The 17,335-nt window shown below is 36.4% G+C and overlaps 1 protein-coding gene across 1 annotated transcript in view; it reads right to left on the bottom strand.

Moving 5' to 3' along the window:
• LOC144964841 (uncharacterized) overlaps nucleotides 1–5,271 on the bottom strand; it is a 31,214-nt gene extending 25,943 nt beyond the window's left edge. The window contains exon 1 of the mRNA XM_078899549.1: nucleotides 5,010–5,271. The gene's annotated coding sequence lies outside the window, so the exon portion shown is untranslated. The remainder of the gene's footprint in view (nucleotides 1–5,009) is intronic.
• Between the last annotated feature and the right edge of the window lie 12,064 nt (nucleotides 5,272–17,335).

Here is a 17,335-nt window from a genome sequence, read left to right as displayed (position 1 = left end):
ATTTCGAGTTTTTCCAAAGTACGACAGCAGTATGGGAAAGCGTTACTCACAAACTCTGTCCAATGACTGTGTCCAGTATAGAGAACACTGTCATTGACTGTGAGTGGAATTCCCTTTATTTTAGCGCCGATAGATTCTTCATCGTTCCATCGCTTTGTGATCGCTTATTTCTCCCCAAAGTTGTCATTTTCCATGTGGCTTTGGGTTTTTGTTCTGGAAAGGGAAGGTTTGGTTTCAACTGAGTTATGCAAGGAGTCCTTTGTTGAGAGGGAAGCAGTCTGATGGATTTGTCATTTTTTGTGAGAGATAAATAATATTATCTTTCCATTAGCAGTAGGATTCACAGTCGTGACGTCACTTCCCTCGTAATAACGCATAGCAACTGGTTCTTAACAATCGGAACAATAGCGGTCGTCATTATCTCTATCACCGCCCTTATGAAATACTTTTCCGACGAGCATATAAGTGTATCCAGAGGAGAAAATCATTATAAATCTGATTATGTTTTGACTTTTATCATTCTGATCACATGACATGTGAACAAGTACTAGCTAGCATGAAGAATAAAGAGTATCGATTTTCTTTGCTTAGAACCAAGCTGCTGATTGCTGGGCGTGCTTGACATCGACTATTGAATCCTATTAATTCTCAATTGTTCATCATATCCTTGTTAGGATATAACTATGCTTATTTTGTAACAATCTGAATGTATCTCTTTTGATTGAGATACTTTTAGTGTAAGATTTGTCGGTGGTTTCAGATCAGCGACAAGGGTATTTTACTCTTGAATCTAAATTTGATTTCTGTTGGAAAAGTTTTAAGTATTTCTTTTGTTGCATCGGCTAGATATAAATCGTTTGGTTATTAATCATCTCCTCTTTTACTGGCGCTGATATGACTTTAAAGTGTCTCAAGAGCCAAAAAAAAAACCCAATTAATAATCAAAGCAAAACACTATTATGGGGGAAACTCACTTTTTATTATATTTGTGAGGGTTATTTTTTGATGAAATTGTGAATTGTGAATTCAGTTCCATAGTATTGTTCAACGAGACTTTAGAAATGTGACCCTCATAATATTGTGCTCTATGTTGGACAATTAAGCTATCAGATTTAGAGAGAAACATGTATCCATATTAAGGGCAGTCTATTTAATTCCAAGTGTATGAGACCCCTCCCCCAGGTTCGAACCTTTCACTAACAGGTCGCAAGCGAATTCATTTCATTCATTTAACTATCAGGAGAGACATAAACCGTCTTCTCCTGAGTTTTTGTTAATATGCTCGTAAATCTCTATATTAATCATTTAGGCCTTAAGTGCAGGTCTGTTATACAGGTGCATTCTTGAGCGGGAAGTACAATATTATATTTAAAACCTCTCACGTAGTAGTTGGCCAGTAAAATAATTAATATGGCCATCTGTCGTGTCACTAACATGTACTATTTCCTATGTAAGTAAGTATGCGGTCCGGCCATTAGCCGATTTTTCACTCTACACCAAAATGTGGATTATACAAATCTTTGATAACACAAAACACTGATGAACTTTGACGTTCCGGATTTTCCCTTTATCAACTCACAGTTTTACATGAATAGCGGAAAATTGAACTCTTGTATCTTGGCTCGGTTGAAGTTAAACATCACAAAGTACCATAACAATTTATTATCAACAAAAGGGAGCAATTTATGTGAGAGTAGCAAATAATAGGACAAAGTTAAAAGAAGACCAATACCAAAATACGAGGCCTTAGAAACATCCCAGATACACTTAAGTGGAGCAACTTAATAATTAAATAAAACTATGATATATTGCCGGAGGAAGCCGAAGAAAAAACACACACACAAAAAAAAGATCATCTCCATAAAAAATCTCCCTTCAACTTGTTTTAAAAATCGTCCTAACATTCTTTTTCAGCTATGAGCACAAATCCTATACTTTTACGTTTTAGATAACACGACCAGCGCTTATATCTTCAATAATCTCCGGGGACTCACGATTAAATAAATAGATTAATTGCTTCAAATGAGATTTAGCCAGTTCATTGTGGTACTCTGGAAAGACACTTATCTAAAAATTTGGCCAGAAAACTCGTTCTTCAAATATCGTCCATTTAAATGATCCTAATCTTGGAAAAAACGCCCAAACCTAGGACCTCGCAGTTCAGTAGTTTAAGGCCAAATCTTGAACATGATTAGCTGGCGATCCCTTCGCCGAGAGGGACATTGCCGTCTGGAATGGACAGAAGCGAGATGCGGGGCTCTTTTTCAAAATGATATTTCAACGACTACAAACGAACGCTCTAAATATAAGAAATAAATAAATAAATGAATAAATAAATGAATAAATAAATAGATAGATAAATAAATAAATAATAAATAATAAACCAAAAAAAAACAAAAAAAAAAAAAAAAACAAAAAAAAAAAAAAAACAAAAACGTGAGCGTTTATAAAGAGCAGCTCCACTAAACGTGCTCAAAGCGCTTTACAGGGGACCTGTGGCCAACAACAACGTTAACAATTGTAGGACTAGACTGTTAAGCGATATTACAATATTTTTCACGGACAGACACAATGCTCTTAACAGCCAGGTATTTATTTTAAATATGAGTACAATGAGAGAATGTGAGTAAAGAGCATTTTCTATGGGACTCAACACTATGCGCAGCTCAGAGCGGGACTCGAACTCGGGATCTTCTGATCCGAAGACGTGTGTAATACCACAAGGCCACACACCTGCATAGTATGTGCATGTAGTCGGCCATCTTTACTTATTCTATCAATCGGGCAAAAGAACAGCTTCCTCCAGTTCGGATTAGATATGACATGACAAGAAAAATATGTTTCCTCATTGTGTGACCGCCTGCCCTAACCCCTACAAATGGAGCTAAAATGTTGTTTGTCAACGTAAGAAAAAAAAAAGATTTGGCCTCGCGGTATTAACTTAAATCTATTTGTTTAAAAAAAGACTGCTCTAATTCATTCTTTTCTAGATAATAACTTATCCTGTTGAAATTTGCGATAATAAAAAGCACTGCCAAAATGAGAGGAAAAAGGATGTATCAACCTATGGTGCATTCAAATCGTGGAGTTATTCCATTACTGCTGTAGTCGAAAAAACCCCCAACAAAACACGTATTCAAAATTTTGGCGAACTCGTCATTCAAATATCCATCTATTAAAAGTTTAAAAGAAAACACCCCCCCCCCCACCGCCTCCGACGTGTACATATATGAAGGACTGACATCCGAACCCGCTTCTGGGCCTTCTTTAACATTGTTGTTATGGACAAAATTTTGAGTCTTAAATAAGAGCACGTCGTCCCCCTCCCCCCCCCCCTCCCCTATCAACTAGAGTTTTTACATACCTAGGGCAATATCCACTAAAATTGCTCAAAGCCCTTTACAAAGGGTCTCTGACCAAAAGCAAAACGTAGCATGTAGAACGAGACATGACGCCTTTTAAGTGATATTACGATTTTTCCGCCAAGTACTCATTTTACATCTGAGTATCGTGAGAGAAGGAGGTTCATTTTAATTGATTTATATTTGAAGGTTGAGCTTTCTGGCCAAAGTTTTAAATACTCGTACAGCGGAAAACTCTGACGTTGAGTCAATGCGTACTTACTTTTTATTTATTTATAAAAGACATTTCTTTATTTAGATGAAGGCCAAAAAACTTTAATTTCAGACGAACAATTAGACCGACCCTCAACTTGTACAAGTCTTAAACTTGAAGACTTTGAAAAAGTCTTAGGTTTGAGACATTTTAAGAAGTTAGAGAAACTTAAATGTCGATCGACATGTCAAATTGAAATTTTCTGGCCAAAATGAAATGAATGGAATTTTGTCGGAGAAATGAAAAAAAACAAGTAGCCCTTCAGAGCCATTAGGCTCATGAGACCGGCGATTATCCCGGTTTTCAGAAACGGACAATAACAATTGCTTGCTATCCTTTTGATAGGCGGCTAAATTCTCGAAAAAGTACTTTCGTTCAGATCTACCAGACCCAGCTTCCCATTCACTGATGGGTAGACAGGAGGGGGGGGGGGGGGGGGGGGTCAGAAAACAAAAACAAATCTAGACTACATCCGGAATTGATTTTGGTTCCTTTGCATGTGAAGCAAGTACTCTACCAACTGAGCTATCGGGACCTACGGATACGGCAAAGTGAGTCAATAACTTTGCTCCTCTGGTTTACTTGAATGTTTTTTTTCGGTTGTGATGACTGAGTAAGAGATATTATTCTCTCAAAGATCCTTAGTTTAACACTACAGAAATCGGGATAACTCCAGTCCTATGATTAATTTATGTTTTAAAACAATATTCTAAGTTACAATTAAACGGTTAATCAAATAGCTATTGCAGAAAGGACAACTTTAGATCAATGGGTTTTTGTTCTTATGGTATAGATGGTCTTCTATTGATGATGATGATGATGATGATGATGATGATGATATGATGACCACGACGACGACAACGACGACAACGACGATGACGATGATAATGATGATGATAATGATGATGATGATGATGATGATAATGATGATGATGATGATGATGATGATGATGATGATGATGATGATGATGATGATGATGATGATAATGATGATGATGATGAAGGAAGAGGAGAAGAAGAAGAAGAAGAAGAAGAAGAAGAAGAAGAAGAAGAAGAAGAAGAAGAAGAAGAAGAAGAAGAAGAAGAAGAAGAAGAAGAAGAAGAAGAAGAAGAAGAAGAAGAAGAAGAAGAAGAAGAAGAAGAAGAAGAAGAAGAAGAAGAAGAAGAAGAAGAAGAAGAAGAAGAAGAAGAAGAAGAAGAAGAAGAAGAAGAAGAAGAAGAAGAAGGTAGAGAGGGGAAAGAGATGACGAGGGTGATGATGACCTTATGTTATCTATATAAATTGTAGAAATATACACTTTTAAACCTTGCTTTCGCATCATGAAAAAAGAGAATGTCATTGAATCATTGAATTGTAAATTCGCTTAATCCGTCTATCTGACTTTGGTGCTTACCTTCTACCCCGATCAAGAATTCCAGTAACTACAAAATTGCATCACTTTTACAAATGATGTTTTCATATTCTGTAGAGAAATTATCTGTACCAGCATAGAGATGTCTAACGCCTAAACCACACGTCTAATCTCTAAATACTGTCTTGCCTTTGAATAACAACGATGTCCACGATTCCCACTCAATTAGCATGGATTTAATTAATCCGGTTTTCTTAAGAAAACAGACAATATGAAACATACAATGAAAATAAGCCCGGGGAGTGAATGCAGAGGTTGTGTACGTTTATGAACGAGCGACTGTTTATTCTAAGCAACAACGAGAAGAAGGTGACAGGTTCTACATAATACGGATAGTACAGTAAGATGATGGATTATGAGCTGTTGTGTCCTTTTATTTACCTGAATAAGGAACATTCTTATTAGTTTGTTATACAGGAAATCACGATTTGGAGAGAAAACACTGCGAACATTTGTCAACCATGTTGGTTGTTTGTTACTGATTGGAGGGGATTTGAAATTGATTCGTTTTATATCCTAAATGGCTCTAGTCAGGTCTGTCGAGCTGTCTGTGGTATTAAAAAATATGTTCAAGCTTAAGTTATTTGAATTTTTCAATACAATAATTCGTTAATACTGCTCTATTTGGTCTCGTGGTATAGCACTCGCACTCGGATCGGAAGGTCATGGGTTCGAGTCCCGAGCGGCGCATAGTTGAGTCCTTGGAAAAGGCTCTTTACTCACATTCTCTCACTGTAGTCGGGTGAAAAATGAGCATCTGGGCCGTTAACAGCATTGTCTCTGTCCGAAAAGAATTGAAATAATATCGCCTGGCAGGCGTCATGTCTCGTCCTACATGTTAAGTCTTGCTGTTGCCTGGGGACCCCTTGTAACTCGTTTAGTGAATAATGCTCGATAGAAGCAAAACTCGTTAAAAAAATACGAGGAAGAAATGTGGAATGTGCGACGAGTCTACGTTTAAAGAACATTTACAGTGGTTGGGGGGGGGGGGGGGGGGGGGGGAGTTGGACTCGGGGAAACTTATGATTGATTTTCTATAAGAAACACAAGCAGAATCATGACACAAATCCCAAAGCTGGGACTTCGCGAAGACCCAGGTTTGGGACTTTGTCAAGATAGTAGTAGCATCGTATGGTGGGGTCACACTTTCAGATCTGTCGCGTCGAGCCAAGCCTTGAATTCATCTTCACATTTGTGAATGGTTTCATAACCTCCATTCAGCTTGGTAACAGGACAGTGGAGCACAAGGTGATCTACATCTTGGGGGTCAGTTTGGCATTTGGGGCATTCTGTTGAGTTGTTTAGACCCCATTTGTTTTTGTCAAGATGAGGGCTATTTAAATCGATCAATATTTGAAGAACGATTTTTCTGGCCAAATTTTTAAATACTTGTTTTTCAGGAGTACGGAAGTTAACTGGTTAAAATAAAGAGTTCAGATCGACATGCATATAGTTGCAGGTCTGATAACCGAACGCATGTATGTGATGGGTCTCTCTCAAGTTCACCCTCATTGAAAATCGAACAAATTAGTTCGATTTTCCATGCATATGAACTTGAGAGAGTTAAAATATCTAATACATTGTATTAGTTGGATTTAATTTCAACGTGTTAGAGTTAGATGTTGTTGGGGCAACGGAATGATTCAAGAGTAATGCTATCTTTCATTCTTCATTCTTCACCCTAATCCCACAAAACAATCATTTCGGATAATTAAATTTCAACGCTGACGGCAGGGACAACATTCCTACCTCATCCCAGAGAAACAACAGTAAAGAAAGCGGGAAATCCGATCGAGTTGTGTACATCTTCATGATGAAAAAAAAATGTAATACAAATAAAATAAGACAATAGGGTTCAACCATCGGGACGTCACTTCCCTCTTAATGACGCATAGTAACTGGTTCTAAATTATCGGAACAAGGCGGACGCCATTATCTCAGTCACCGCCCTTAAGAAATACTTCGAATCATAAAAGTGTATCCAGAGGAGAAAAACATTATAAATCTGATCATGTTTTGACTTTTATAAATTCTGAAAACATGACATGTGAAAAAGTTCTAGCCAGCATGAAGAATAAAAAGTACCGATTTTCTTTGTTTAGAACCAAGCTGCTGGTTGCTGGGCGGACCTGACATCAGACTATTGAATCCTATTATGAAGGGACGAATTAGTCTAAACAAATGAGTTAAGTAATTTTAAAATTATTATTCTACTGTGTTGTGAAAATTTACATAGATCAAGACGAATCAGCGGCCAAATTATGGCAAATCCGAAGGCCAAGGGTCAAATTAAGGACTCATGATTGCGACCGATCAGATATTCTAAATAACCATTTGAATCAACGGGTCAAGGAATTGCACTCAATTTAAGAAAGGTTTGCAAGTAACAGGTGTATCAATCTGTGAAAAACAGTCTAATAATGTTTAGATTTGCTATGATCCATGATAAAAATTGAAGATTAATTGTACCAACAAAAAATTAAAAAAAAAAAATAAAATAAAAAGAAATATTCACTTTTTTCATCCCCGAGGGGCAATTCGTCTTTACGGTCTCTTCCAATGGAAGACTGGAATGACCCAGGTGTCAGCCACATTGCAGCACCGCAAAGTGAGCTAGGACTCGGTGACATGCTCAAAGCCACACACATCGCGGCGGGTAGTCGAACACAGTACCTTTCGGATATGAATCAGAGAGCCACGTTTCCCCCTTTGGTAGCCGTCGCAAGCCAAATTCTGTGACGTAATATTTTGGAAAAAATAAGCTATTATATCACGTCAGGTTGTCAAACGCATTGCTTCTATTACTTCAGGAACGATATCATTTATAGCTCAGTGGCTCATAGAATGGTGTCTCGTCTTGTCACAAAAGTCAAGTAAAGTTAGGCGTGGTCAAGTCATTGTGAAACGCACTGAGCATGAGACATCCGCGGTAAAGTAGTCCTTCAGAGCCATATGGCCCATGGAGTTTATCCCAGTTTCTATAGCATGAAACGGACAATAGTAATTGCTTGCTATCCTTTGGATAGTACACGCTAGTCTATCGCAAAGTACTTCCCGATAGATCTAAATAGACCCAACAACCCAATCACTACTGTGTGGACGAAGGGGGCGGAAAAAAATATAGACTTTACTCGGGATCGATCTCGGTCCCTATGAGTATGATGCGAGTGCTCTACCATCTGAGCTATCGGGACCCCAGCCCGTGGTAATGCTCCAGTTCATATTTTTTATGTCTGACTGTTGATCAGACGAAATACATTATTATCCTTTCATAAATCAATGGTGTAATAAAGAAACATGAATGGTGTAAAAGTCAGATGCAAGTGTTTTGTTTCATGTACAGCCATTTGCACTATTGTGTTACTGTCCTTTTTTATCGCTACCTGTAAAGTGTAGTGTCACCCTAACCGTAGCCATCGTTAACTTATAGCCTGATGGATTGAACCAAAACATAAATCTAATTGTTACCTTTAGCGTCTGAGTAATAGAGTTTAGTGAGAAGAATCATCCAAATGGCTGTCTAAAAACAATACCAAAGAATGGAGTGGCGTCAACTTTCTTCTTTCTATAGATAGAATAAAGCTTACGTCTCTCAGGTCTTTGTTATTGTTTTTTGCCATCCGCGTTTATGAGTAATTCTCACTAAACTGTATTAACCAGACTATAAACGACCAAGATTACACACGATTTTGTGTGTTGGTCCGTTTTATTTCCGGCTGGCAATGTTGCGAGATTCTGAGTCAAGCGCACACTATCTATCGAGTGAGGTTATCTTCGTTCTATCTATAAGTAGATGGGTGGTTTTGTTCGTCCTTGTAAAACATGACAACATCTGTATATTTATGTTACATGACTATCGCGAATATATGTTGAAAACATTTTCAGATCAAAGCCATCCAATCTTGTGAGTTTGGAATTTTACGGCGATTGTGACACATAGGTCATTTAATGCGCGCGGCATGTGTGTATGATTGTTGTTTATTTTGTTTTTTTTTTAGGGGATTTTCGGCACTTGCGACACATTTAGATCATTTCAGCGCCAGTAAGAAAAAATGAAATGTTTAAAAACATAGATGTACAATTAAAACCTCACATGAAAGGGTAAGACCATGGCCTACTTGAGAGTACTATAGTTACGTCATGGGTAAGACACATGGGAACGATTTAAATGGGGAACAGATGTAAATTTGAAGAGCATACTTTCAGGAGATGACCTCAATCTCATCCATAGACAAGCACATGGTCCGACTAAGAGGAATAAACTCAAATGTTTACCAAAAAGAAAATCATTATATATTCAAAACAAAAAAAAAATAGAACAGTACATAACAAGGGTTGATTCACAAGGGTGAAAAATCTCCCAAAACTATAATCATGCATTTGACAGTTTCCCTCCCAGCCAAGGACTCCTGCTAGGGCCAGGAGAAAACCAAATAATTTAATTCCAAGACAATGACAGACAGCAAGTTGGAAAGCAGATATAACGGGATAGATGACGCAGCAAATGACCTCCTTGTTCACTATGGGAGATCGAAAGACTCCACCCAAGGGTCGGAACATACATCACGTTGCTTGATGCATTGTGCACATAGTATACCAGATGGTGATATGGTAATATACTTTAGGAATAGGGTGTTATCAATGATATCAGCCCTCTCCTTATTCATCACGTTGCTTGATGCATTGTACACATGGTATACAAGATGGTAACAAGGTAATACCGTTTAGGAATACGGGTGTTATCAATTAAATTAACCCTCTCCACCAACGGTCACATTTGTAACGATGCAGCCAAAAATTTTCTCATTCTGAATTCTTTTGCACATTACTAAATTTAAATAAAAAGCCTTGTTATTGCTATAGAATTTTGACTCTGTGTTGTAGAGCTAATTTTGCTGAAAAGAATAGTTTGTAAAGAATGTGCTATAGTCAGATTATTAATAATTGGCGCGTGTTTTTCTTCTTTTTCTCAGCTGTCGCTCAATGCAGAGCTGCAAAACGTGTATGAATCTCTGAATCAATGTGTCTTGTTTAAAAATTATTTTTTTCATGAATTTTTAAACAATAGGAAAGGATTTAGCTCATTAAGGTTATATTAAAATCGATAACTGGTAAGGATTGGAATTCATAGATAATTTACATTATCAAAATTATGAATTTTCCACTTATCCATTTTGAAGGGATTCGTTAAAATGGGGTGTTCGGTTAATTGAGACTTAAACGATATACATACAATATCTGAATATGAAGGAGCGAATTGCAATCCTCTGCAAACTCTACCCTTGGGCGAAAACGAAAGAAAAAAGGCAAAACCGTGGAAAAGCGAATAAACTATCAACATGGCTTACAGCAATAGATAAGTCAGAATTAAAGGAGAAATGGAAGAATACAACCCCCCCCCCCCCCAAAAAAAAAAAAAAAAAACAACAAAAAAAACCAACTAAATGGTCATGTCAAAAAGCAATTCAAAGAAATCAAACAAGCCGGCTAAATAGGGAATGTCGCAACATAAATTTGTTTGACCGATGCAATATGTCAAAGGAAATGTTTGAGAAAATCAATACAGTGAAACAAAAGTAGTTCAGGTCTAATCAGTTGGCAGTAAAAGACTCGCAAGTCATACCTTAAAAAATCCTGAACAATCATGATGTGATGGAAAGAGAATGGGGAACAACTTTTCAAATCACAATCGGCGAAGGACATAAACATTGGAAAAAAAAACAGAACCAATGATTCACGAATTGAAAAGGCTATATCAACTCTAAAGAATGGTAAATCTCCGGGACTGGATGGCATCCCAGCTGAATTTATAAAAGCGAACGGATACATGCGGTGAGGGCCCTACACTCACTGTGTTGTAAGATCTGGTAGTCGTGTCAAAGGCCAGAGGAATGAAAACAACAAGAAATTGTAAAGTTACACAAATCATGAAACTCCAATGAGTGCGGCAATTACAGGACCATAATAGCACTCATAAGTCACGATAGTAAAATCATGCTCTATGTCATCCTAGAAAGATTAAAAGTTAAGATAGAAACAGATCTAGCAGAAGAACAGGCCAGTTTCAGACAAGGAAGAGGTACTGGAGACATGCTCTGCGCAGTTCAAGTCACCATAGAGTAACAAAATGAAATTCATTGAGATCCATACATCATCTTCATAGACTACAGCAAACCGTATGACAGTGTTGAGCATGACAATTTTTTTCAGGCCCTACACATGGGATTCCTTCCCATCATACCTTGTTGTTCTCATACAAAAGTTTATACACAAACCAGGAACTTAAGATTCACTGGAATATCAACCACACCAAACAATTCACAATAGGAGTAGGTGTAAGACAAGGCTGCATTCTGTCCCCACACCTATTCAGCACATACACCGAACAAATAATGAGAGAAGCAGCAGCTGGTAATTTTTGAATCAAAATAGGAGGTCGAAAAATATAAAATCTCAGATATGCGGATGACACCACGATCTTAACTAATGTTTTGTTTGTTTTTAAGGGTTTTACGGCGCTTGCAACACATTAAGGTCATATCAGCGCGAGTAAAAAGGAAGAAAATGGGATAGTAAAAAGTTCTAGAATTACAAATAAAGCATCCAAGAATAAGGCAGACAAAGGGGAATTGGTTCAAATAGGGAACAGATGTAGATTTCAAGAGCACACTATCAGTGTACCTAAATTATTGAGATCACTTAAAAGTCTCATCCAGACACAAGCACAGGCCCCCACTAAGAGGAATACACTCAAATGTTTACAAATCATAAGCATATAAACAAAACATAATACAGTGCATAAAAGAGAGATGATTCACAGGGAAAAAAATATCATCTCCCAAAACTAACTATACATTTGACTGTTTCCCTCCCAGCAAGGGTATCCGGCCAGGGCCAGGACAAAACCAAGTAATCTCAATCCAAGACAAAGAGAGAAAGCATGTTGGAAAACAGATATAGGGGGATAAAAGACACAGTATGTACCTCCCTGCTCACTATGGGAGGTCAGGAACCCCACCCAGGATCTTAACTAACAACCACTAAGGGGCAGCAACATTCAGTAATGATCGAACGACGCAAGTGAGCTAAAAGGCCTCAAACTAAATGCCAAAAAGACAAAGTAAATGCAAATCAGAGAAGTTGAAGATCACACCATACTCATAAAAAAACGAACAGATTGAAAGTGTGTCTCATTTTAGATATCTGGGATCCGCTAAAACACAAAATGGCGACTGCTTGATGGATATAAACAACCGAATAAAATCTGGAAAAACAAATCCATAGGGCAAAATTTGAAAATAAAACTAGTAGAAGTATTGGTGTGGACAATGATGACATACGGTGCAGAAAGATGGACTCTTAAGAACAAGGACGTCAAAGGACGTATAAACTGCTGAAATGTGGTTTAACAGAAAGATGATTGGGTAAGCTGGATGGAAAGAAGAACGAATAACATACGTGAAGAGCTGGGTGTCATGCCAGACCTACTTACTATTTATCATCAAAAGAAGGAAATTAATTTTTTTTTTCGGTCATATATGCCCTAATGTAAGATGTAGTAAGGGAAAAATGAAGGACAAACGAGGAAGAGGAAAACCAAGGTTAAAAAAATTATCCTGGAATGGACAAAGATGAATGGAAGAGAGCTGTATGATAACGTCAACAGACGGTAGGAATGGATGGACATCATTGTCATGGCAGAGTGCGGGCAGCTAAGGTCATTGCGGACTCTGGATAGTAAGAAAGTAAGTTTCCCTCTAAGCTAAGGACTCAGACAAAGACCAGGAAAAAAACACAGACAGAAAGCAATATGAAAACAGATATAGGGGAATAGAAGGCATAGCAAGTGACCTCCTGCCCACTATGGGAGGTAGGGAACACCACCCAGAGAGAGAGAGAGAGAGAGAGAGAGAGAGAGAGAGAGAGAGAGAGAGAGAGAGAGAGAGAGAGAGAGAGAGAGAGAGAGAGAGAGAGAGAGAGAGAGAGAGAGAGAGAGAGAGAGAGAGAGAGAGAGAGAGAGAGAGAGAGAGAGAGTCCTCTCAAAACACTAAAACTCACAATTCAATGAAAGAATTAGAAACAAAACCAACTAAAGCAAACGAAAATCAAAAAAATTAAAAGAAAAGAAAGAAAGAAAAAAGAAACAAAAACAAACAAGAAAACAAACGATCTGAAACGAAATAAAAAAAAATATCAAATAAAATTCTTTTAAAAATCCACGATAAACTCTCTAAAAATCGAAAAAGTAACGAAAAGCAAGAAAAAAAAAAAGACAAAACATAAAAATAAAAACAAATAAACAAAACAAACAAAACACTATCTGACTAAAGAAAAAAAAGAAAAAAGAAAGGCTATATTCAAAAGTTAAAATGTTGCATCAGATCTTTATTTTTAAGAAGAAAAAATTAAAATTCGTTAAAAAATTCAATTTGAGAAAATTCATTACTTAAAAATGGTTTTAGAAATGCATAAGACCTTCATTGGAAGAAAACAAATAAAAATTTAGCAAAACATTGATAATTCTTCTTTAAACTTTTAGCAATACTTAATAATTCTTTTAAATATTTTATAAATCAATATACAAGGATGAAATACGCTATTACAAGTCTTGATTTTAAAAATGATATATATGAAAGTGAAAGTAGACCAAAAAATGTCAATACTGATGGAATAAAATCATAAGAACTTGGCGTTAAGTAGTCATGAACAAAACCCTGCAACTGTTATCGGAGCAATTCATATTTTTAAAGAACTGGAAACAAATCCCTGAAAAAGTTATATGCCTGACTAATAATAATAATAACAATATTAATAATAATAATAATACTACTTCTACTAATAATAATAATTATAATTATTATTATTAATGATCATAATTATACATCGCGCCCAGCCCGTTATTAACAAGTCTATGCGCTTTACACATGAAAACAAAACATAATTAAAATAAAATCCGCAACCAAAATGAAAAGAAATTATGAAAACTACCACAACCAAAGCAAAATCTTTTACAATATCATGTAACACAAATATAGTAAACCTATCGAAATTTATAATAAAAATAACAAGGGAGCTTGAGAGGTAATGTTGAGGTTTGTTTTTAGTTTTTAAGGGTTTTACGGCGCTGGCAACGCATAAGGTCATATCAGCGCCAGTAAAAAGGAAGACAATGGGAATTAAAAATTTCTAAAATTACAATGAAAGCACCCAAGAAAAGGTAAGACAAAGGAGAATTGGTTCAAATAGGGAACACATTAGGTTTAAATCACCTAAAAGTCTCATCCAGACACCAGAACAGGTCCCCACTAAGAGGAACACACTCAAATGTTTACAACTATACATTCAACTGTTTCCCTCCTAACCGAGGACTCTGCCAGGGTCAGGACAAAACTAAGTAATCTCATTCCAAGACAAAGACAGAAAGCAATTGGAAAACAGATACAGGGGGATATAAGACACAGCAAGTACCTCCCTGCCCACTATGAGAGGTCTGGAACCCCACCCAGAATTCAGAATTTACTATTTCCGATTAGAATTCAATAAAGCATGAAATAGGTCAAAGAGAAGATCACAGAGGTTGCAATCAATAAATTTTAGCAAAAGATTAAAATAAGTGCCCTTGTCTTGTCATTTCAAGTACACTAATTGTATGGGAGCAAGAGCATCTTAATAAATTTCTATTTACTCTTCATTTGAGTCCTCTTTTATATTTAACCCGATACGAATTATTTTAAAAAATGTAAATGAAATTGGTTATAAAACTTAGGAAAAAAGAAACCCTATAAGAAATATTTCAACGCAAAGGTGGAGAGTTTACATAGAGTAATTTTTAAAAAATGTAGCAACCAACCCCCCCCACGCACACACAAATAACAACAAAAGACTAACAAAACACACAGGAAACAAAAAAAAACCCCCAAAAAACATCACCTGCAAAATTACTAGCACTACACCTAGCAATAGCATCGTCACAATCACATTCACAAAAGCACCAGGAAAGTATTTTTGAGATTCTGCCTAGATTCTTTGTGTTTATCATAGTTCTTTCACATCGACTTGTACAGATACATATGATATTAACCTTAGTCCCCACGCCCTTCTAATTACAATTACTCCAATAGATTAGGCATCTCTATTTCTGTGTGACTGTTTGCTTTTTGTTGTGATTAAAAGTTACTTGTGTCACCTGAAAAGAACAAAATCTAAGGGTAAACAAAAGTAATTTTGGCAGAAATATAGCTCTTCACTCACTCCAAATACAATAAAAGATATCAAATTATATTTGTTTTAGGAGTCAAATTTTATGACAAGTGATAGTTTAAATGTGCAAACTAGTGCCCATGAAAAGGCAGGAAAAATAGAGAAAAATGGTAGCAAATTACAGAAGATGTTAAGAGAAATCTGTCTATCCGTGTGACACTGATTTGAGACATCTCACAAACTTCACCCAAACACAGTCACCAGATTATCACCAAAAGGGATACACTCGGATAGTTACAATATCAATAATCAACAATAAGATTAACATGGTTTACAGGAAAAAAGATAATTGTATGGCTGTGCGGATAATTTAAAAGGAGCGTGCAATTTGTTTAAATACATCATATTAAGTTTGACAAAATCAAATATGTAAATTGATATAAAATCTATAAAACCCGTTGAATAGATAAATTGTGACCTTTCAGATATTTTCATACAGACAGCATGATTTCAAAAAAAAAAGATAGATAAAACTTTTAAAAATAGACATATACAATCAAAAGTTGCTTTAAATTTATATTGAAAAATATCATTTTAAAATGTAATTTCTTAGAAGACAGTAAAACAATAACCTTGATGTGATATGTGTGTATATCAATGTACAAAATCAACATTGTGACAAGTTGTTCAACATTGTGACAAGTTGTATTTGTAGATATTTTAGGTTTTAATTTCAAAGGTTTAACATCACTTTTGATATTTAACAGACACTGCGGTAACTGGGAAAATGAAGTCACACAAAACAAGACAATAAGATTGAAAGTTCAGTAACTATATCACAGGCGCCAGAGAAAAAGCAAGACAAAGGGGAATAATCTGCAAGATTAGATCTGGCAAAGATTTGTCCTTGTGATTATACTCGGCAAATACAAGGTTTCAATCAGTCGATGGCAAGGAAATCCCCATTAAAACGCAGATTGTTTTGAAAAGAATTCAATATGAGTGATTCTTGTAGACCATTAGAGCCAAGAGGCTCATTCATGAAGCTGAAGTTTATCTCAATTCTATATCATTATGCGAAGAGAAACAATTCCTTGCTACACTTTGAAATGGGAACTAACCAACTGCAATGTACTGTTCACAGATCTAATTGTTACCTAATTATTGCTGGGTGGACAGAGGAATCAGACTCCCCCTCCCATTGGAAAATGACTTTGGTCAGATATAAGCAAAATCAAATCACCTCATTCCAGGACAAGGACAGAAAGTTTGTTTTGAGGAATTTACGGTGATTGCAACACATTAAGGTCATATCAGTGCCAGTAAAATGGAAGAAAATGGGATAGTAAAAAATTCTAGAATTACAATTAAAGCACCCAAGAAAAGGTAAGACAAAGGGGAATTGGCTCAAATAGGAAACAGAAGTAGATTCCAAAAGCACACCATCAAAGTACTTAGAGATCACCTAAAAGTCTCATCCAGACACAAGCACAGGTCCCAAATAAGAGCGATACACTCAAATGTTTACAAATGACATAGAATATGTAAATAAAACAAAACAATAGTACATAACAGAGAGATGATTTACAAGGAAAAAAAATATCATCTCCAAAACTCTTAACTATACATCTGACTGTTTCCCTCCCAGCCAGGGTATCCGGCTAGGGCCTGGACAAAACCAAATCTCATTCCAAGACAAAGATAGAAAGCATGTTGGAAAACAGATATAGGGGGATTGAAGACAAAGTAAGTGCCTCCCTGCCCAGTATGGGAGGTAAGGAACCCCATCCAGTCAGATATAAGCAAAATCAAATTACCTCATTCCAGGACAAGGACAGAAAGTCGCATAGTAATGAAAAACAATGTGATAGAAGCAGGGTTGCCAATTAAAGATGCAATAATCTACTGAACTTTTACGCAAACACATAAACAGACCCCTTTCTGAGTGCTGAACTCCAGTAAAAAGACATTATGTACTAAGTTTTTTCCATTTGTTAGGTGATTGAAAACTATACCGAGGGTTTATAATATACTGAATTGCGTAAATAACTGGAAAATTGGCAACCTTTTAGAAGACTCTTAACCAATTGTTTGTTTTGTTTTTAATG

Source organism: Berghia stephanieae, chromosome 2 (assembly GCF_034508935.2).
Source record: "Berghia stephanieae isolate SIO BIC M18660-M18661 chromosome 2, UCSD_Bste_1.3, whole genome shotgun sequence".
Taxonomy (NCBI): domain Eukaryota; kingdom Metazoa; phylum Mollusca; class Gastropoda; order Nudibranchia; family Aeolidiidae; genus Berghia; species Berghia stephanieae.
Note: the sequence above shows the minus strand (reverse complement) of the source record. Positions and strands in the feature narration are given on the sequence as shown.